This window comes from Linepithema humile, chromosome 3, assembly GCF_040581485.1.
Source record: "Linepithema humile isolate Giens D197 chromosome 3, Lhum_UNIL_v1.0, whole genome shotgun sequence".
Classification (NCBI taxonomy): Eukaryota; Metazoa; Arthropoda; class Insecta; order Hymenoptera; family Formicidae; genus Linepithema; species Linepithema humile.
In genome coordinates, this window is record NC_090130.1 from 7,403,159 (window position 1) to 7,426,503 (window position 23,345).

The following is a 23,345-nucleotide window of genomic DNA, read 5'->3' on the forward strand; positions in this document are numbered from 1 at the left end:
AAATCGTATATTGCACACCCACTCCTTTCATCGCGTAATCTCGACGGAGAATACTTTGGTTTTGTGTCCTCCACTTGACGAGGTTAATCATCACGTTGATAAAAGATAGAATGTTTCGGATAAAGCGTATAAAACATCTCGTGACAAATGTAATAACGACGGCAATGCAGACCATCATATTCATGTTAATAAGAAAATTATTTTACCAAAAATTTATATTCGTAAATACAAGCACATTTTTATAAAAAAAAAAATTAATACCATATCGATCTGATGTAATATCCTCCGAAGAGGCAACCCGATATGCTGATAAGCGTTGCACGCTAGACAGCCCCACTCGATGCATCCAACTAATGATCGCATACTTGCAGCACGCTTACGGTAGCGCGTTACTTGCCGATCGGCGAGCGGGAAAGTCCGCGTCGTCCTTCCATTATCTGGATTAATGGCTAAACACGCACAAGAGTTTCGCCGACGGAATCGTTCGGGGCTGCACCTCGTCTCGCCGACGGCTGCCGATCAATTAACTAATGATCGCTAATTAACGCTCCCCCGGGACAGTAATACCCGATAATACCCAGTGGGCCGACGTACGGTGGTATTACCTTACGTTAACCCGTCGGTCGGAGACAAGAGAGAGAGAGAAAGAGAGAGAGAGGGGAGAGAGAGAGAGAGAGAGAGAGAGAGAAAGAGAGGAACGGAGAGGAGCAAGGCAGGTCTTGGAGGCCTTAGTTTGAGTTTAACCGTGGCTCAGCGCCGTGCTGAGTAATCAAACAATTACCAGAGGCGCGAGGAGGGAGCGGGCGCTTAGTGCGCTTGGTGGTAGGGCACAATGTTACTGGCCACCAAACCTGCAGAAACCTCCATGGGTTGGCGAAACGGACGAAACGGGGACGAAGGAGGATGCGAGAATCCGAATTCGAAGCGACTTCAGCGAAATAACGGCTTGCCAGCCGATATTATCGCGGAGCCGAGAGTTCGGCAGCTCCCGAAACGCAAGCTAATTGACTGCTAAATTATCACGAATCGCCCCTTCTCTCATCGTCTCCCTCTCTTTGTCTCGTCGAAGTTAGAAGAGAATGCACGTCCCTTCTGAGCCCTCTTTTGTGCGCATCTCTACGCCGAATCAATTGCTATAACGCGTATTTTATAATCGAAGCGTTAGCAAACTGCTTTCGCAGCGAAATGCCAAAAGGTAACGTTGAATGAAAGAAATAATGAAAGAAGTTGACGATGTACTTTTTACAGTAGCTGCCATGGAAAAGTGATTGAGGCCTCAAAACCGGAGAGGCCGAACAAAGATCATAAGCCATTATGTCGGCATAAGTGACCAGATTATAGCGATTGCCACTGTGCGTGCACCTTTGTTACGTCCAGCAGGGCGGATGACTCGGCAGTTTGGTTCTTATGGTTAGACTACAATCAGGTTGAATTACAAAGCACGTATGATACACCATGTGGCTGTTATATAATGAAAAACGCAATCACGCGATGCCTCTTGATGGAAGAACAAAGGGGGTTAATAAAGCAATCACTAATTCATTACGGATCAATTATCTTCTTATTAAAAGACGTAGCAAGATAACGGTTAGTGTTGGAAAAAAAAAACAATCAAGATAAAAATGCAATGTTATTTCCCACAAATTATTTTTTACTTAAATAATCGAATGAGATAACTCTCTACTTGCTTAAAAATTGAATAAAAATCATGCGACTTTAATTGACGACAGATTCGGCACATTAGCATCAACAAGAAAAGTCGTATTGACGTAGCCGATGAAATGGTGAAAAGAACGAGAAAAGAGAAGGGAATTCTCCCTGGAAGCAGATTTTAATCGAGCGTCAAGCCGAGACAACGAATTTACGATCAGGCACGGCTGTTTAGCAACTCGATTTAAGGCCGTTCGACGAACGAAACGATACGGTAATTAACATAAAGTATTAATAATGCTTCTATCGTTGACGGTTCTCTTTTTTATGCCGAAGCTCTTTTTCCACGGTTTATGCGCCCATTAGATTTTACGATCGAACCGAAAAATAGCCGAACGATGATGCGTAGGGGGTCGCCCCTTTATTTCCTTCAACTCCCTTCTCACCCTTTTTCCTTCTTCATTTTTTTTTTCTTCCGCAGCCTCTTCATTGTTTCCTTAAACACCCCATGCTTTTTACTATCAGAAGTAAAAATTAAATCTTCGATGTTTTTCGAAAAGTTAAATTATTTCACATTTTAAGTTGCAAAAATTATACATCCATATGTGAATCATATGTTCGAATATGTTGCATCTATCGAGCACTTAAAGAGAATTTCTCAACAGACACACGTGTGATTCTCGAGATATCTTGTGCAAATACGCGTCTGTATGTCGCTATAATTCAATAGATAGTAATCCGCAGGAGCAAAAAATTTCACGCAGCAGCGGGGAGAAAGGCACGGATGCGGAAAAGGGGTATGGTACGGGCACAGATATTTCACTGTTTTCTAACAGAGACGATTCTCGAGAGTTGAATTATAGGAGGAACACGATAGGTGGTCCCAGACGGGCTGACTTCTTTCGCAAGCGAGATAATTGAAATCTAAATAAATAAGAACATTTCTTCCCTCGCCTCGTCGACACGCTCGAGTTAGTTGTCAATGTCGCACAATTTAGTTTGACATCGCAACAAGACACGCTGCCTCTATAAAACGTGGAAATATTCGTCATAAATTTCCTGAAGGAACAGTTTATTATATTAAAATCGCGCGTTACATTGCTGTTTCCAACAAGTAATAATATTAATAATAATAAATTGATAAATTATTATGATACTTTTACAGCATGTCGTAAAGACAGTTATGATTTATCGCCTTATAAAGAAGATAATACGAAATATTGTTCAATCTGCATTAATGCATTACCAATTTGCATTGCCGTTCAGAAAAGATGCAATTACAAGTTATCGTACTGCACGGTCACGCATTCCACGTCGATTTTACGTTAGACAGGCAACAACGGCAACCTCTTCCATGGTTTATTAGGCCGAGATCGTTGTCCACTTCACTTTCGATTTGAAATATCAGCGGGTGGGCATACCTGACAGCTGGACGGGCCGATATCTGTTCACGGTATTATTAACGTTTACGAAAATACGGACGTTAGCCGCAGAGTCGAAGGGCGAGGTCGAAGCGAAATTAGCTGTCCGATGCTAATTAGCTTTCAATCTAATTCCACGCGTAGCTTATAATCGCCGACCGAACGAAATCGGAGCCGATTGATTTGCTCGAAAAATCGAATGATGCTTTACGAATTCCAAAAGTAAATGAACGGTTAGATCTTGATTATAGATTGAACACAATTTGACATCTCATACAATTTCTCAAAGATAATTTTAATATCTCAACTAATAAACATATGTCAAAAATCAGAATAATAAAAATGTAACATAAAAAAATCTGAAACACAAAATTAATGAAAAACTGATCAACAATTGCAGTTATATTCAAAAATAGCATATTATGTTATTAACGTTTACGAATGTGTATTACGAATATTGTTAGTGGTTATAAATATTAGCACAGACGCGAAACACATTTCGCAATTTGAAAAGAATGAAGGCATATAACGCATAATTAAAGCCTTATAAAACGCAAAATGTACTCAGACGCGAATGGAGCATTAACGTTCGGTGATTTACAATCGTAATTTCCCGAAGCATTGCCTTTGGAATTCCGAGAGACATCTGTACATATAGATATCAAGTTTTACAATCTTTCGTAAATCGCGCGCGAGTGTGTGAACTGAATTATTCAAGGAAACAGGATTCGGCATCCGCTTCGATATCGGCCGCCGACGTTCGACGTCTCCTCGAGATATCGAGGAACAGAGAAGAGGCTAAACGGTGGGATCGAACGGAGGGAAGAGAGTGGGGGGAAGATACGAAAGGTCAAGTCCAGACCGGGTTCGTTGTGGCCTCTCACGAAAGCATGTGCACCGCGACTGGCAGGAGAAGGCCCGATTTACATATTTATACCACGAAAAGAAGATCCCGCTGGATAGACTGGAAAACATCGTGACGTTCTATCGAGTGCGACGGCTGGCAAAAATCGCAGTCGCTGTCTTCCGTGATCGAGGGTTTCTGATTATCTTCCCTTCAGAAACGACATCGAAGCGACGCGAGAAAATAAGCGAACATTGTTTCTTTTAGCTTAGAAATAATAAGATATAAAAAATATAAAATCGATAATTCTAGCAGCGTAAAATACTTTACACTTCATTGTTAATTCTTAATGGATATTTCTTGTCGCGGGGTAATTGTGTTGCGCGAAACCTTCGTTACGATGTATTCTTCGTTGAAATTATTATTCAAAACAACAGCGCGGAAACTAGATGCCGCACCTTTTACTGGATACTTATTAATAATCAATTCTCACGATCCTGTCGGTCGAATGCATCGCGCGCGGCACTCGACGAAAATCCTTTATCCTCAAATCGCCGGAGATAATTTGGTCGGTGTAGACACGGCAAATATCTGTACAAGAGATCGGAATAAGGGTTGGTGTGCCGGTGGTGATGGCGTGTGGGGATCGGCGCGTGGAAAGACTATGTAGGTTATAGGGGGACGGGATCACTAATACAGGAGATGTTTGCGAACCTGTTAATAATGCCGCGTTTGCTCGCCGGGTTATTAGTGATAGCAAACACTTAAATTGTTCTACCGTGGATTAGTAATAGGCGCAGCTGCAAAACTCCGGCTGGCTGCGCATGAGCTTTTCTCGATGGCACGTCGAGTTATTTCGCCGAGGATCAAGACTCTCGTAAGCAAGCGTTCGCACCGAACTTCTTACAAGTGTTCGTGTAAACGTGATCACTTTTAAGACATCGTTGGAAATTATCTTCTAATTATATCTATCGCCTAGTGTTGCAGCAAGTAAGCGCAATTATCGAAGAACGTTATTTTGTACTGTTTGTCGTTAGAAATTTTATTTAACTATTTTCGAGATACAAAAATTGTTTCGAGAAATATAATCTCAAAATATGTCGAAAACGTTCTAAACAGCCTGCATATTTGCATTATTTAGTGTTTATTTTATGAGAAGTAAATGTTTGTTGTGTCTTAAAGCTCTCGCGACGATTTATTCGATTATCTCGAGCGAATTTCGATAAGTCGCTTGTTTGTTTGAGGTATCGCCTCAGCCGCGATACAATCTTACTTTCGTATAGCGCATAGGGCGCGGCTCAGTATATTCTCCGGTAACAGCTCTTCCTGTAAAAGCCCTTTCCAGGGCGCGAGCAACGCTGGCGTGCGTGGCGTTATATCCCTCAGGATCCGCCTTGAACACATCCAGCGAAAACCAAACTGGTTTAGCTTTAAGCACGTTAGGTACCCCTTTAATAGCTTATAGGTAAACAAAATTAACATATCTTAACAGCGTTAAGAATTTCCGTGTACCCCGCACCTCCGTTGCAGCCCCGGGCAGACGACGGGGCTGAAGGGGTAAGTTTGTTAAGTAGCGACGAGCGCGAAACCGCCAGGAGAAACGGTGCCGAAGGCACGCGATACCGAAGATACGTGATCTTCGAGACGTCGTCTTATATTTTGCCCGGATGCGCCGGATTATGATGGCCGTAAGTTTGAGTTGATTCTCATCCGGTTAGTTCCACTTAAGGAATTTATGGAATTTTCGCAATAAAACTTTCGATGACTTAACAACTACATCCTTGCATTTTTCTCTCCACTTTTTTTTTACCTCGTCTTTCTCGATGAAAATTAATCTCCGAATCGACTTTATTCTTGGCACACCCGCAGGGAATAAATAATCGCGTGGCAACGCAATATATTGTCATCGCACGGCAAATGAGTGGATCGTAGATCAAAGTGTTCTACGCTAATTCGTCGTGTGGCAATCGCTAAGAAGAGATTTGTGCGGAATACTCGCGTTACGAGAATAGAGAGAGGTTTCATAATACATCCGCGTAGTGGATATTTCTAGTTAACTTGAACAATATTGATTCAGAACGGAATGCGGAGGCAAAACGTGATGACGGATGAATGCGCGCCGTGATGCCGCGACAAAATATTTATTCGCGCCGGTACACGATTTCGGAACATATTTTGGCATCCGCTCGCACTTTCGTGTTGCTCAAGAGGCATAAATACATAATGATCCTTTGTTTTAACATATCCGCGAAGCAACGTAATAGACACATCGCGCGGTCAAGTCTCGAATGCTGTGTTTTGGCATCGGAGACCAATATATCACCATCTAACAGCCATTAAAATGAGATCAGTCGCATAAACCACCTTCTGTAAATTTCCGTCGTCTGCAGGACGTTATGAAATATCCGAAAACCCGAGCGGATTGGCGTGCTGACAGTTCCCGGCGTAGCATAATTCGTTCCGTCGAGTCGAACATCGTTACATTAATATTCTGGCAGCATCGTCCTCCGGACGGTTACTTCACGTGATTTTAATTTCTCCGCAGTCTTTGTAATGTCCGGCCTACTCTTTGGCTTGCAGATTTCGCCACAAAATCCGTGATCCATGGGAAAAAAAAACCGGCTTTTGTTCGTTGCATATGTGAATACTTCCGAAAAAGTCATATTCCTACATCGAATCCAGATGCAAAATCTATCTGCCGAAAAATATCGGGTATAAGTCTAAGAATTAACAAAGAGATTATTAGTAAAGAATTTTTAAAAATGCTAATGTGAGTATGTATAAAATATTAATTTGAAATTATTTTATAATTCAAAACATAAAATGTTATTGCGAAAAGGCATTGACAAGCGCGAAAAATAAAAGGAGTGGCAAAAAAATCGGCAAACGTCTAGAGAAAAAGTATCACAGTGGGGAAGGAAGAATCAATGGCCTCGCGACGTCTGCAAAGGTTTCGAGTCGAAGAGACACAAATGCATCGCGATGAAATACTCAACGACAATGCATTCACGGTGGGTCTTTATGTTCACAACAAAGCATAAATATGGCTGATTCGCCTAAGGCTACCATTGTACAAGTTACACTGGCTGATCCACTATCGAGATATCTGCGTGGGACGTGTGTGGGGTGCACTATTCTCTCGCGGAGTGTCCCAGACGACGCGTCAACTATCAAAAATCAGAAAAAATGAGAGTAAAGCGACCGCAAAGTTCTGTGTATCTTACGTCCCAAAATTATTTTGCATTTAAAAAACTTAAGTAAAAATTTTAGTAATTTAATAAAGCCGAATGATAATCGATTAAATTAGAATTCACACTAAAATATCAAACAATTAACACTATCATAATCGAAATTGCACAAAATGTATGTGAGAATTCGCTGAAACGCAATAGTTTCAACGGAACAAGACCGTTTCTCGAATAATTACGAACGAGAGTGTGCTATCGAGAGATTACTATCGAGAGTATAGTATATTTCGAGTCCCGTGAGTCATGAGTGATGACGGTGTGTCGTCGTTGTCGGATCGTACACTCGGTCGCGGAGAGTCAATGCCAGAAATAATATCGGTGTACTCATACGTCGGTAGAGGCGGGGGTGATGTCCTAACATCATCGGTTAACGAACTATATTTATCCAGCGGGTTCATCCGCGCTTTCTTTCTCCTCCTTCCGCCGCCTCCCTGTTCGCCGTTTCCCCGCACCCTGCCATCTCATTGCCTCTCAACTTGTTCTTGTTCCACGGCGTCCCTTTCTCCTTACGATCCCCGCTTCTTTGTGACAGACAAGAATTCGAGATACACGAAATCCGCACTTTCCAAATTGGCGCATTCAACCTTTTGGGCCCCCGGAATTATTCATGAGTCTGCTGAAAAGCCGACCCGCGACGAGTCGTGATGGTATTAAGATGTCGTGCGTATTTGTTGAAATATTCGCGGTGCGCGAGACATGCACACGCTAAAATTCGCGTGTGCAACCTTGTGCGCCAGAATTAATTCCGAGTCCACTGAAAAGCCGGCTTGGAGCGGCGAGCGATTATTTTGAAACGCTGGAGTGTGACGTTAAAGAAACCGTATGCGAATGTTCGCGAATAATGTCTCCGAGATTCGCAGTGTAGCATTGATAATTGTCACTGTCAGTGGCACAACTGCAACGCGTTACTCCTAGAGATATATAGAGCACACGATAAAATATAGCGTTCGATACACTGCCGTACAAAATAGAAAGTACAATGTTGCTTTCACGGGTTCGCGATTTCATCGTGAAAGTTCACAGTTTTCACACGAAAAATCGAAGTGCCCGAGGCACATTATATTTATTCGCGTATTTTTGCCAATGTCTCGATACTTCTTAGGCAACAAAGTCGAGATGGATATAAAATATGACAGAACTGCGAGAAAGTGAAGCTAACAAGGCAATAGACTATATACGTATACATTTTGCTCGTTATAATTACCAACTCGATGGTTGATTCACGTCTCACCGATAACAGAAATAAAGAGAAATTATTCTACCTCGGGACATGAAGACACAACTCTAAAATTATCGTGAAACAAGTCTAGTCCACGAGAATTAAAGTAACCGTTGCCAGACGCTGGAGTCGAACTCGAGCGGAGGAATTTTGTGGATCAATTTGAGGGAAGGAAAAAAATAACTAAACGACTGAAAAAGCAAAGTGTGGTATGCGCGTATTTGTTATCCCTCGATCGCCAAAGGATAAATACGCAGCCTCCTACCATTCTGGGCAGACTAAGGGGGCCGGTGATAAACAGTGTCGCTCATTCACAATGGCCGGCAAACACGCATTAAAACGGACTAATATGAAGTGTATTAATGCGCGCGGCATTGTCTAACCCATGGCGTACACGGCTACTGTCGTGGGGCCCGGCTTTATCCCGCCGTGGGGGGCCCGACGATGCCCGCGTATGTATATAGGGTCTCGATATACCCGGTGACTTTTTAAGGAACCCCACGACGAGACCGGGTGGGAAGTATTTACTTATCGTTATGCTGATTTTATTACCGAGTCGCGACGACCATTTCTCGAAAAGGCTTTACAAATGCGTTTTCTGGCTTCGAATCTATAATCTACGGAAGAAGCCCTCTGTACGATTGTACGTAGCAGAGATCCGATAGTAGCCCGGCAGCTTTTATTAGTTTCTTAGTCGATCTAATCGTTTGGATACAAGATAAGCGAAATAAATCTCATAAACGAGTGATGTACGATTGCAAAGAGAAATGCAAGAATCTTTCTATGGTCCTGGTCGCCGGCGTCGCCGTCGTATTACGCTCTTTCACGATTGTAACTGGAAATGTGACAATTGCTAAGTTATTTATATTATTCGCTATTGAAGCTACATAATAATAGGCTAAAGTATGTAAGTATCATTAAATAAATATCATTATTAGGATATCAATGTTAATTAATTTTTACGAAACCGATTTTTGGAAGCTAAAAATCAGCAAATATATTTTTGCTGAAAAATATGGCGCACGGTGATAAATGAAAAATGTTGGAAGGGATGTTGAAGAACATAAAAAAACATGAAGCACACCCCGTATGGGACCGATCGCAGGGTGCTGCAAGTTAGTTCTGCCCACTGGTCTAAATTATGGGGTCGCTAGCCAGCTCGCGCCACGCATAAATGATTGCTCGTGTTATGTTAAACATCCGAGCATGGAGAACTGCCCTGAGAGCTCACCCACGAGACACCCAATGGAGGTGGAAGAGGAGCGGTTGGATAAAAGAGGAAGAGGTGGAGGCAAAAGTTATTTATCTCGAGCAGTCGCATGAGCAAGGATTTTGAATAATTCCTACCGGTGGAAGGGCCGAGAATGTTGCCCATAGGGCACATCAAGTTATCCATAAATACTCGTTAAATTCTGGATATTAACATTTTTCAAATGCGTATTCGTGAAATCTTAAAACTCAATTTTCAAGAATTTCTCTAGCAGTAATTACATGTAATAAGAATAACATTTAATGATAAAATATTACATCTTACTTATGAAACGTGAATTTTTAATTATTATATGTCAAGCTATCTCATTGCCATGGATTAAAAATATTACGACGGGAATCGTGTAACTAATAAATCCTCGTAGAATTTTTTAATTTGCCAAATCAATCGACGAGGCACTGAGAAGTCCAAGCTGTCGTAAACATATAAACGCGTTAGAAATCGAAATATAAGAGGCGATCGGGCCGAAGATCAGCTGGTCAGTGGCCAGCGAGGAAAAAGACATATTAGAGACATCATAATGCCAGAGCGAAGCTGTGTTCCAATTTATAACTTGATGATATCGCGATAGAAGCTCAGGTTCGAGGCATTGTGTTCGGTACGGATTCGTTTCTGACGTTGCAGCAGGCATCGACTGCTTGGGTGGGGTCTCGGTTCCTTGGTGGGCCGGCTCAGGATATCCTTTGATATCCTGTTAACTAATGCCCGCCATTCATTTACTGACGTACAACTGGGAAGATCTATGCTTTTCGTGCATATAATATACCTCTCCATAAAAAATTTACCGCGGTCTTAATTATTATACAACATCGACGTGGATATAAACTCTTTCGCTAAACATTTATTAATGTGGAGAAAAATTGTAATTAATTTCAAGTAAAACTATAATCAACGAAAATTCCTGAGAGATGCAAATTCTTCTGATATTTTTATAAAATTACAGACAATCTGTTTTTGCTTCCTCTATTTTAAATTTTAGCTATGTTGCCTATGATTTTCAATAATATTACAAATTTCTCGATTTTGCTCTTGATTCTTAGACAAATTATCTGAATGTTTCCAAGGCATTCTGACGTCTCGTGGCTTCTCCATTCCGTGATTTCATTGTGTAACGAACGTTCAATTCGCGAGACTGTGGTCAGTATGTTTGCAACTGGTACCAGTCCGGTGTCTCTATATTCGGTTTCGGTTCGCGACCACGAAGCTGCTCGACATGTATCAGTGTCCACGTACGACGTGTGTGCAGACATCGGAGGAAGAGGACGTAGGTGAGGCTAGGTCCGGACGAGAGCGAGGTGCCTGCATTGTTGCAGGTCCATTGTTAGGCCTGAATCAGATGAGAGGTAGGCCTGGCCACATTGGTACCGCCTACCAGACTGACCCCGGCGTAGATTCCGACGTCCTGCCTCTCCGATGATCCTTCGGTGATTCCTCTTTTTGGATTTTTTGAGTGACAAAATCGTATCATCCGATTCTCATAATATTCTTACTCGCTTTATCATTTTTACGGCATCAGAAAATAATAATTATCTTTTCATAAATAGAATAAATAACTATATTTAATCGTTGTATTATGAATTCCATACTCATACTGTTGATAGAGTGACTTTGCGAGTGGAAATAATTCTAGAACGTGCACTAAAGACAAGACCGTCTCTCACAATTCGGGTTTTTGTCGCATATATTGTGTGTCACATATGCGAATGGAGCGAGTTCTCTTCAACGTGAGTCAGTCGTGATATGATCGCGACCTCTTTGCCTTGACTTCATTCGGTCAATGATTTAACCAACAACCATCTGCGCAATACAGAAGAATACATAAGTGTTGCCAATTAAAAATTTTACAATCACGATTAAATATTTCATTTACAATCTTTAAATCTGGTTAATGGTTGTCTGTCTGTTTAATGGTTGTCTGTTTAATGGTTGTCTCTCGAGTGCACCTTTGCTAGAGACAATCGTTAATCAAATTGGATAGACGTGGCAAAATTCCTTTTTGTTAGTCTTTATTAGCCATGATACAATGTATATCTAACATAGTATTTGCATGGCAAGATAGCTAAACATATGCAAATACATCACTTCCGTTGCATTAAAATATCGGCGAAAAGCAGGGAAATAGAAAAAAACCGGGAATACAGGATTAAACATAAACATCCATGACAAGAACGGATTTTGCGTTAAAAAGTAAAGTGAAATAGTAAATAAGCCGGTAGCGGAACTAAACCTTAACGTGCTTCGCAATCGCAAGAGGAGCAAAAATTAAGAAGATTAAAAGGTCGAAAAGCCGCTGAAAAGAGTACACCTAGCGAAGCCGGAGAAGCATTTGCGATTGTAATGTCCATTAAAATTGTAATCCCCCGACAGTGGCACGAATAGCGGTCCTCTTATATTTCACGTAAAAGTCGAAACATTCCGAGATTCGAAGAGAGAGAGACAGAGAGAGTCAGAGCGAATGATCTCTCGTAGTTGTTCCAGTCATTGAAACATTTTCTCACATCGAATATAAAATGTCTACAATTCGTAGCAAAGTATAATTTCATCTATAAAATAGAAATATAATCTGCATATATAAAATATTTTGAAAACTTATATTACGCATATTTCCTATCTCACTCATTAATGCAATATACGTGGATATTTAGTATCTTATAAAAAATTCTACGTGCTACAAAAACCACTGTATCTTTTATTTGGAGAAAACTCAGCAAAAGTGAATAATTATCTGTAATTCTTTAAATAACGATAAATTTTCTTACAAAATCAATGATTTATTAAAACATTTTTCAAGAATATCATGTTTCTTATTAAAGTGCAATTATTGTTTAAAAATACTCTTTGTCTGCTGTCGTTATAAGGTAAATTTATTGGATTTATGTGCGCAGTGTTTCTACAGAATTATTTAAATCATTATATGAAGAAATATCTCGTTGTTTTCCATTTACGTGAAAATTATATATGTCGGAGGATTACAATTTATGTAAAATTTATACTTTCAGCCATAATTCTTTTATCTCGCGATACAGAGCTAAAGATCTTTATTTAATGATTCAACATCGGATAGAACATGACAAACCTTTTATTACTTTTGACCGAAAGACGTGTTACATCGCGCGGCGATCTACGAGAAATAATGATTATACCGCCGTGTGTTACAGAAGCGACAACATTATATCGTTCATTCCCCGAATCGTGGTGAACGATCTTTCGTAATAATTCGAGACGGCGGGACATTTTCTCACGGGACGAGCGCGTACGTACCGAGTCACGAAATGATGATCTCCACCAAATGAGTCGCCGATGATACTGACTGTCATGCGACGCGCGTACGAAGCCATCCTCGTTCAACCCGCTCGTTAACAAGCTCCATTGCCACTTTATTATCGCGGCTGGATCGCCCAAGAATAGCCGCAAATCATGTGGAACTGGTTATCCGGTGCGTCATACGCGTTTCTACGTTCGTATACCTCAGCGGCATTACCCTACCAGAGTACTTAGACTGGTTCACCTATATAAAATACGATGTGAAAACTGTTCACGAGGCAAATTCAGAGAGCAGGTAGATTTCTCCTAAAACTCACTATAAGCCCTGGTTACTATTCAGCATTGCATAATTAAAGTGTATCATTATACCAAGAGGCTGCCGCCGCTCCAGTTCGGAAAGCAACGTTACGAAAATTTCGGAACTGTTATCTGATATAATCGTGGGAACTCGTGAGAAATTTCAGATCCAACATGATTTTCACCCTGTGACCTCGTGTCGGCGGCAGAATCTTGAGTGCAGCATTTAAAATGGAATTTTATGGAAGTTTGGAAACATAAATACATATCGCAATCATTAAATTGCTAAAAATACACTGTCAAATTTCTGTTTTCCAAATCTATGCTCGAATACATCTAAAAGTTATCATTTACAATTTGAATGACTGATTCATAGATTGCATGAATAGTAAACTGAAGTAAGTTGTTCAGAAAAAAAAAAAAAATAATAAAAATCAAACGTTTCTCAAGCTCAGAATCATCATTGTCTGATATCGATTATATAAATCAACTTTTCCTTAATCCCGTTCGGCCATCGGCTTTCCGATGACCTCGCATTAATCTCCCGGTCGATATCTTTTAAAGCGGGAAGATCAATGCCCACGCTCATCCCTAAATCATGCCTTATGACAGAAACAGATGTACACTAGCCCGCCCTGTCGCGAATAGTCTCCGCAATAAGGCGCCGTACAAGCCGCGATTATACCTGGATCGGCTCCTCCGGTAGCCTCCCTCCCCCCCCCCCCTCTCTCTCGTACAGCTCCCTGACCGCTTCGGTTCTACGAGAGCGCCGGCATCGTCGTAGCTGCAGGCTCTCCTCGTGGCGCGTCGCACCGATGCACAAGTCGGTTGCGAAGCCGGGCAACCCCCGAGAGAAGAATACTCGCGGCGCGTATATGTAAAGGCGATGGTATATCTGTATCAATTGTATGCATATGCGGAGCCCTCCGTCGACTCCTCTTCCGATTTTCCTCCCCGCTTACTTCCCGCACTTTCTTCGGCTGCTCCCGCAGTCTATAGGTACGTGTCTACGTATATTTGTCGCGCTTAACCATTATATGGTTTATCGTTATTGTTCGTCACCGACGGGAGGACCTAAGGTCCTTGGAACACGACATAGAGAGAGAGAGAGAGAGAGAGAGAGAGAAAAGACAAGTAACCGCTATTAAATCAACATACCTTAAGCGATCTTCATTTGAATACGATTATGGATAACGCGATATCAGAACTGTGCTGCGCTATCAAATTTGATATTCAAATAAATGATCCGTCTATTGTTCAAAGTGGATTCTGTCTTCGATTTATATCAATCGAAGATCGAGAGTGTACCGGTATTTCGCGTTTTTTCATGCTTGGGAATAAACATGCTTGGGAATATTCGCATTTACGACAAGATTCCTATACAATATTAATTATCCGGTATTTCAGGTACTCCGCGAAAGTAAAAAATCATATTTCCATTTTCAAGAAATACATCTCATAAAAGTCACGCGAGAAACGGTTCAACGAGAGGTATTGCTTTTCGCATCTTTTACGAGGAACTTTCATCAACGAGATTTGTTTCCTTGCGGCAAACGATGATTCGCATGGCATTTCGTCGCGGGGTACATAAACGTAGTATTAAACCGTTATGCGTCGCGGAAACTTTGTTTATTTAGAAGTTATTTATTTGAGAGAAACATCGTGAAGACAGTGATGAATCTATGCGTATATTCTGTATACGGAAACTTGTACAAATATGATATGCATTGCGGTGTCGACTTGCGAAAAAAGTGAGAAGGACTAAATTTAACATTGACGAATGTATATCCCACCATCGCGGAAATCAATCTGAGTAACGCTAAATGTTTTAAGCACGATAGTATACGGTGTATCTTATGTAACGCAATTATGTGCATTGTCTTGTGATAAACTGCAAGATAAATTAATACAAAATCTCATCAGGAGGCAAGAACTAACAGTCAGAATATAATGCAGTCACCGGTCACGTTTCTTCTCTTCAAGAGAAGGAACAACCTATTATTTATTAACTATCCACTTGGAAATTGTAGATCAGCTATCTCTCGCATTGCGGAATCAAAGTCTGTTCGCGATTTTAATGTTATAGTAACAGAATACGCTAGCAAAAAATTTCAGAAAACCATTGAAATAATTAATCACGAGTTCTGTGTTCTGAATTTTACATTTAAATGTCGATTTTGCAGCTTGAAAATAAACAGAGTACAAATATTTTTGAACATTTGCACCAAAAACGCATTTCATTACTTGTTATCAAAAATTTCCTACAAAATTGTCGTCAAAGGCTCATTTTCGCCATACATTTTTCGGTTCATAAACCGACCAAAGATAAGATGCATTCCGCGCGAGCTGCATTTGGCAGTGAGATACGCGATGACATTTCTATACCAAATATATCGCACAAAGCGACGCCGCCTCGTACTGTCATATTAAATATTATTTATGTCCCTTCACATACAAAGAGAGACCGGTTGACTCGCCTGGGATCTGAGTTCTTGTATGCGCGTGTGTGCATAAAGAACGCACGTCCGATACGCATAACCGCGCCGCACAAAGCGTGAGCACGGTCGCTAAGGTTCCAATCGAAAAACAATATCGATCCATTGTTCCAGCCAGCCAATAAATATCATAAATATCGGCCGACTGAATTATCGGGCTGATCTCGCGCGTTGAAACAACGTATGCGCCGATTCTTGTAGTCAGATTAAGCTTCTCTACTACTTGAGTATACATCTATGATAAATGTGGAATAAGATTTGCACCTCGTTAGCCTTTTGAACGAACAAAGAAATATGTATTGCATAATGCTACAAGAAATCGCGGCGACGCTCCTACAATTCTAATGATATTCGGTCCTCTTATCTCATTGAATCTATAGACTCCGTGCGCGGACTACAATTTGTTAAATTTATATGAGCTTTAAAACAATTATGCTCTAACTTCTTTTCATGTTTGAAGCTTTCTTTTCTTGTATAGCTGTTAATTGAATTGCCGTGCATTATTCGACAGAAATTCATAATAACAAAGAGATCGCGTCGATCCTTATTGTACTTGTGTACATATCCAATTTATTTGAAACTCAAGCAAGAGTTTCGGATTTAGACAGATACTGCCTTTGCACGATAAAAGAAACTTCCTCAACCGTGTATAAAAATGCGCGTATTGTGCACTGTCACAGAGAGGTAACATTATATCACATTTGTCCTCGTGTACCGAACTGAGACATGTATTTCTACTCACGTTTCAGCGTCCCTTTGTGCGTCGCCCCTGTTATGGATCTGACATCACGACGAAACGATTGAATCTAGAAGAAAAATACAGGAGCTACGTTACTTTTTTATTGGACTCGACGCTTTCCGTAAAAGCGGAATTCCGCAAATAACGGTAAATGTGCAAATTGTAACTTAATATTATTTAACATATTATACCGATCTGTAAACAGTAAGAAAAACCTGTGGAAATTTGTTAAACTCATGATTGTTTAGCGATTATGCTTAACCGCGCTTTTGTCACTCCTGTGAATAAGTCTGTCCAATTTTGTAATAATGGTACACCTAGACATTTCTACAAAGCAGCGAAGCAATTTGCATAATCTTCAAATAAAATGCGGAATTTAAAGCGTTGCAGCAAAGAAATATTATGATACAGGCTGTGCCATCTTTTGGTACTCGCTGGAAACTGCGTTCATCTGCCAGTGATTCTCAATTTAAGGATGCTGTGCCTTTCAATGTACAATAAAATGCGTATAAAAGCGCTCAATCCTTATATTTAATAGAAACATTAATTGATCTTAATCATCTTGTCTTTTACGCGTCGTAATTTTGCAACAAATATAAAACACACCTCGATATTTCGTGGCAGCATGCGTAAGAATGAATCCAAATGCAATTGAGAACCAACGTTAAAAAGAATGATTTTCGATGGGAAGGAAAATCCCCGGGCGACCATATGGCCACAGCCTTTTTACCTTATCGATATTAGCATAGAAGAGCAGTTTGCAAAATCGTTACGCGTTACGAAAGTGCACGTCTGGGCCTACTAAAGGCTATCTCGCCGAATAAAACGACCTTTAAATAAGGTATTACGCCAATATGTTCACCGGACAAATGCAAAAAATAACGAAAGGTAGCTCAATTATTTCAACCGAACGGTCCGGTTCAAATAATTATTGTTGATTAAACTATTGTGATTATATTCGTTAATCTTGTCGTTGCGATGCAAGAAAAAAATAATATCTAAAGTAATAATAAATTTAAAACATGTCGAGACAATGCTGAAAGATAACATACATTAGACTTAAGTGTGTTTAAATATCAATATTATCAACTAAAACCATAAATTTCTTTTCTTTATATTTTGTATCAATCACACAACAAAGACTCTAAAATAAATAAATAAATCTTGCATGCGCCGCTTCTAAAAAAATACTAGTTAATCCTAGATTAGCACACCTATTCACTGACACATCAAAATACCCGCTGCGCTAAAGCCGCAAAGAGTTAGCACCGCGCGATTACGCGAAGAATGTGGTGCGCGCGATGCACGCACTTTGCACAAATTCAGACACAGTATAATCTGCCATCGAGTGGGCGAATAGGCACTGGCAAAGGGGTGCTACAGCTCAGGCGGTGTAGGAGGTAAGTGCGCGGAGGGGCGCGGAGTGAAAGAGGATTGCCGATCCATCCATGAGAGATGACGCCAGTCTCTGAATGCGGGATAAAACCTTGCTGATGCCCAGCAGAGCGATCCGCGGGATGGAAGCGAGAGGGTGAGCTTAGAGAAAAGGAAGGAGAAAAATAACGCGAACGAGAGAGCGAGAAAGAGAAAGAGAGGCGAAAGGGACGAAGACGCTACTGAATGCCGCGGAAAGTAAAACTCAAGGCAGCGGATCCGAAAGGACGCTGAAGACTCCCAAATCCATATAAATTGTCGTATTGTTGGAAGACCGTGTCGCATACCAATTCGAGACACACAATATACTGAACAGAAAGCACTGTCGATAGTCCAGGTGATCGCAGCTTGTTACAATTATCATCACTATTATACGTATGATTTCTATATCACAATCAGTCCATAAGAAAAATCCATGTAACATCATAAATTGAAATACTTAGATTTAAATACATAGAATTAAAGAATTAAAATAAATTTCGTTTTCTTTCTTTATATAAATATTCTTCCAACTGTTCTCTCATTTGGCAAATTCGAAGATTTTGCACAAACAGAAGGTTTTCGTAATCAATTCTATCTTTCTGCTTTCGATTTGCACAAAATATAAATAAAGATATAGAGTCTTCATTTAAGATTCATGCATGTCGTGAAATCCCAATGCGTCCACAGATTTTTGTAGTCATCCTCGATACAATTCGTCACTTCTAGGGTAGATTATGGAGATCGCCGTAAATAACGAAACGCCAGTCGATGTATCACCGAAAGAAATCGGATCGCATTGTTATTCCGTTCGCGTTTCCGTGCCCGCACGATTTGCTTCTGTACGCGGGGCTGCGCGACGCGACTTCCGATCGGAAGACTCATCCGATCGACGCCGAACATTCTTGCGAAGGCAAAGGTGTGAGAGGATGTTTTTGCGCTTTCCTAATCGGATGACGCGTTAAAGCGAAGTTCTGGTCCACGGCGCGATCCAAGAAGATTATCGACATGTATCATCTACCCGCTGACGTCTGGATTTTCTCTTCGCTTACCTATCCCCATCGAAGCGCGATATGCTGTCAGCTAGGTCTTTGAAGTCGACTGAAATACGACTCGGTACTGCAAAGCAGTGGTGTCCAACTTAAAATCTGTGTGTTTAATCCGTGGAAAGTTTTTAAGATTATCTTATTGAACATAAAAGTCAGACACGATGTATCGAAAATTTTGATTGCCATCTCTGCAAAGTTCGATTTAATTATCTGCATAAATGTACAATCCGCGCGTAATATAATAATAATCGTTACAAGCGGATAATTTCTACAAAAGAAATTTGAGAAAGTCATTTATAAAATGATTAATTGGACTTTCGAACAAAAACATCCCAATTTCAAGCTCGTTTCGCTTCTTACGCTTCGAGAGCTGTTCGAAAAACAGTTGGACGTCACTGTCCAAGGGATCATAGGCCGGCATCGGGCAAGGTTAAAAGTGGAAAGACGTTCGTATGATCGCCATTGGAGCGGGTGGCTAAGGGATTTCAGTCAAAATACAACTCCTTAGTGTACTGGCGGTAGCCGATAAATTATTATCTCCCGAAGATTAGCCCTGATGTCGCGACCCTCATAAATATCAGTATATTTTTGCTCGGTAAGCCGATTTCCTTTCTGCCGAAGGCTTCGAAACGTAGCGGCTGCTGCCGAACAGCGCGAAATCCTTTCTTACCCCCTCCCGCCTGCCGCTGTTTCGCGATCCTCAGCGATCGTTCCCGTGGAAGGCTCTTTATAGACCCGGAGATTAAAGATGCTTCTCGTATTCCTTTTTAATTTCGCGTCTCTCGGCGCGACCGGCGTCGGTTATTTTCAGTGGTAAGCCCGTGTCAGCATACGCCGAATAACAGATCGAAATAATTCGCCTCCTTTCGATCTTCACGGCGTATATATCGAAGAGTGTCGACATGAGTAAGTAGAAATTGCGCGACGATAACACGTTTTCTCACAGATCGCCGTACAAGACCTTCCGCTCTCGAGACATTTAATTCCCGTAATATAATTTTCGATCAATATGTAAAATAAAATATTAAAAGAATTAGAAAATTTCGAATAATAGAATAGTAAAATAGATTAGATTTTTCGAGATATACAGACAAAGTTAATACGCGAAAACTCGAAATTTAACGTAAGACAAAGTGATGTTTTTTCTTTGCGAGTCATCTCTTGACAAGTACTCGGAGCAACTCGGCGAATATCTTGGCAATGTTCGAGGACACAAACGGTTCGCCGTTTTCTTCTAGAACGCGCGATATACGTTCTTCTAAAACCTCTTCCGCCATATATGAGCCGGGTCTTACTGCCACGATATATTTTGCAAATCTTTCGCTATTTATCACCAGCAGCATTCGCGAAACCCTTGTGCGCGTAATGCTTTCCCCTTCGTTCGTCAACCGTTTTCATATTTTCATGCCGTGCTATTTTCTGAAAGCGACATTGCCAGAGATTTCCATAATTCTGAGAAACTGTCGTTCGCAGTGTGCGATCGTGCAAAATCTAAAATGGCATTTTCACACATCTTCTTTACTAATGTGACGAATTTTTACAACGTATATTAATTTGAAGATCTAGTACATATATATCAACTATAAATGTATAAATAAGAAGAATGAATATAAGTCTACAGAAAACATAAAATGTCTACATCAAATTATTATTATATCTTATAAATCTTGATAAATTTAAGACCAGATTTCTTATCTCTAAACAGATATTTAAAATAACTTTGTTACAATCAAGAATTAATATACATTCTGATAAATTACATATTAGTCGTTTGCAAAATATAATAAAAACAAATTATATTTGAATCTAAATCACACATAATTAATTAAGAAAAATACATAATAATGAAATTTCAGACCAGGAGCAAAATAAGATGAAAAACAATCCTAGAAATTCACAAACATTCTTATCAATGTGTCAGCATCATTTTCTACTTTCGAATATTTCGAGGAGATCTCTTTCTCGGATCCGAAGCCGCGTCGCTTTCCTTTCCATTTCACCCGAGTACAAACCCACGCCGCGTCCTTTATCACGAGCCTCGCTGTACCTCGAAGGATCGCGTGTCGTGGAAGATAGCGGAGCCGTTTGTAAAATGTAAAATTCGTAATACATCGCCGCAAAAGTGGAATAAGCCGAGACATACGGGGTGGTACCATCGGCGGCGCAGCACCGGCGGCAGCAACAGAAATGGTGGGGTGGACAGAGGGTGGTACGGTAGGTGGGTTGAGAGTAGGGGGTACGAGACCCGTGTACGGTTATGTGTCTCATTTATCAGCACAGATATTATTATGGCTCTACGCGGCCGGAGCTAGGAATTTTACATACGTACGGACATTTGTACCTTCGCGATATAATATAAGGACGTAATAATGCGCACGCATACGAACGAGCCACCCCACACGAACTGCCATCCTCATCGCGCGGACGCTCGCGCACGTAGTCGGCTTCTTTTTATCCGCCGGCGACCCGTCAGTAATTTGTATGTCGCGCAGCGATATCAAATGGCGATTAATGGCAAGAACTGATTTCGTACAAGTATTAAAGATGTAACAAAACTGGTGATAACCTATTCATTATCAATTAATAAAATATGTGTTAGAAGCTGAAAATTTAATTAACAAGCGAATAAAAATGATAATACATTAATCAAGTCTTTACTATCGCACATAAACAATTTTTGTAATCTGAAAAATGCTATTAAGCACAATTTGAGAAGTTATTATGCGACTGTGTGCTTCGCCGTCGTGAAAAAGATCATGCTTACGAAAATGAAGTCGATCTCTCATTCAGGTGGCGTAAGAAGAGCATGCACGTAGCACGTATAGGTACATAGTAGGCAAGATCCGGCGGCCACCCCCCAAGTCCTTTACTCCCCCCCCCGAGTCAAAAAGAGGGGGGGTGTCCCACCACGGTCGTCAAACCTTAATACATTTACAGCTCACGAGAGCGCTCGCTGGCTGCTCCTGTCGTGAGCGGCAGCGCCGGATATCTGCCAGTGGATCTCTCTATAGAGTGTATCACGTTTGCGCATGTGAATATCGCACGTATAAGTGGAAGAAAGATGGCCCGGGTCGTCCGTCCCCAGCGGCTAACCCCCTGATATATCGTTTACGTGTCTCGGCGTGCATACGTCGTTTGGGACACATGCCTCTTCCACCACCACCACATCTTCTTCCTTCTTTTGCCTCGCGTCCTGGCCGACGTTCTCCTTCTTGCGCCACCTTCTATCCTCACCTCTTTCTTACTCTTCCGCCGCTAACCCACCGAACATCCACCCTCTACTCCCTCGAAGATTCTTCGTGAATCCTTACTTTACGAATTCAGAAGACGGTGGGACACGTTAGTTCGGGAATCGCGCTTGATGGCCGCGCTCATATCCCCGACGCCTGACCTACTTCCCGCGCGGAAATTTTAACACGCTTCACTCTGGACCGCTATCGACGATCAACGTTCGAACTGAACTGTGTTTTCGATTTACTGAAGACTCTCGTATCTCTAACAAAAAATATTTGAAATTCAAAGTACAATGATTTGTCGGCGTAAAATTTATAAGGTCTTAAAGTAATATTATTTATTTATTCGCATCATATAAAAAATAAGACTCGTGATAAAAAGTTGAGAGAGCGTGCATCTTTTTATTATAAGAAATATGCGTATGTAAATGAAAAACGTAGTATTGACGTATATTATTCAATATGTTTACTTTTTGTTCTCATAGAATTTTTTGATCTTCTCTTACCGCCCACGTCTGACATGTCAAATATTTCCTTCTCTCAAATATCATATGAACCCTAACTTTACGAATTCATGGGAACTGTTAGTTCTTGAATGACACTTGACATCTTGCTCGGATCACTCTTGTCAGACGACCTACTTCTAGCACGAAGACTTCAGTACCTAAAATATCTATCTATACGTGCAATATCTGCATATGCAAAATGTCTCTAACTTTGGGCAAAAATTTATTAATTTTACATATGCGCTCCTTCTCAATAAGCAACTTAAAAAGAAAATAACTTAAAACTAGTCTAGTCTGTTCGACATAAATCTAAAGGAAACATAAAGTTTATCAAATTCATCTTAAAACTCAATCTGCAATTTTAAATGCCATTTAATCAATCTTCTATTCTTGCAGCAGAGCACAGATTAATTATTTCTACGCAGTAGTCGATTCATGGTGCAATAAAATCGACTCGATTTGATTAGCACAGGAGTGCAACGTTCGTTAGTAAGTTCACGATTCGATGCTCGCAATATATGCGCCGGCCGTTAGCTCACCCACAATACCTGATTTATTAAACGATATTTCACGGCACCTCGTCGTTTTCTCGCCCAATAACCAGTACGGATATTCGAGAGGTCATTGGCAATCCTGCCGACGACCTTCTGATTCTTAGAGCTATCCGCGGGCCCCTCCCCCCCCCCCCCCCTCGTAC

General features: G+C 40.9%; 1 protein-coding gene across 1 annotated transcript in view; it reads right to left on the reverse strand.

Moving 5' to 3' along the window:
• Window positions 1–23,345, reverse strand: part of LOC105676396 (uncharacterized) — a 413,689-nt gene that overhangs the window by 342,331 nt on the left and 48,013 nt on the right. Inside the window, exon 3 of the mRNA XM_067351940.1 lies at window positions 16,451–16,514. The gene's annotated coding sequence lies outside the window, so the exon portion shown is untranslated. The remainder of the gene's footprint in view (window positions 1–16,450; window positions 16,515–23,345) is intronic.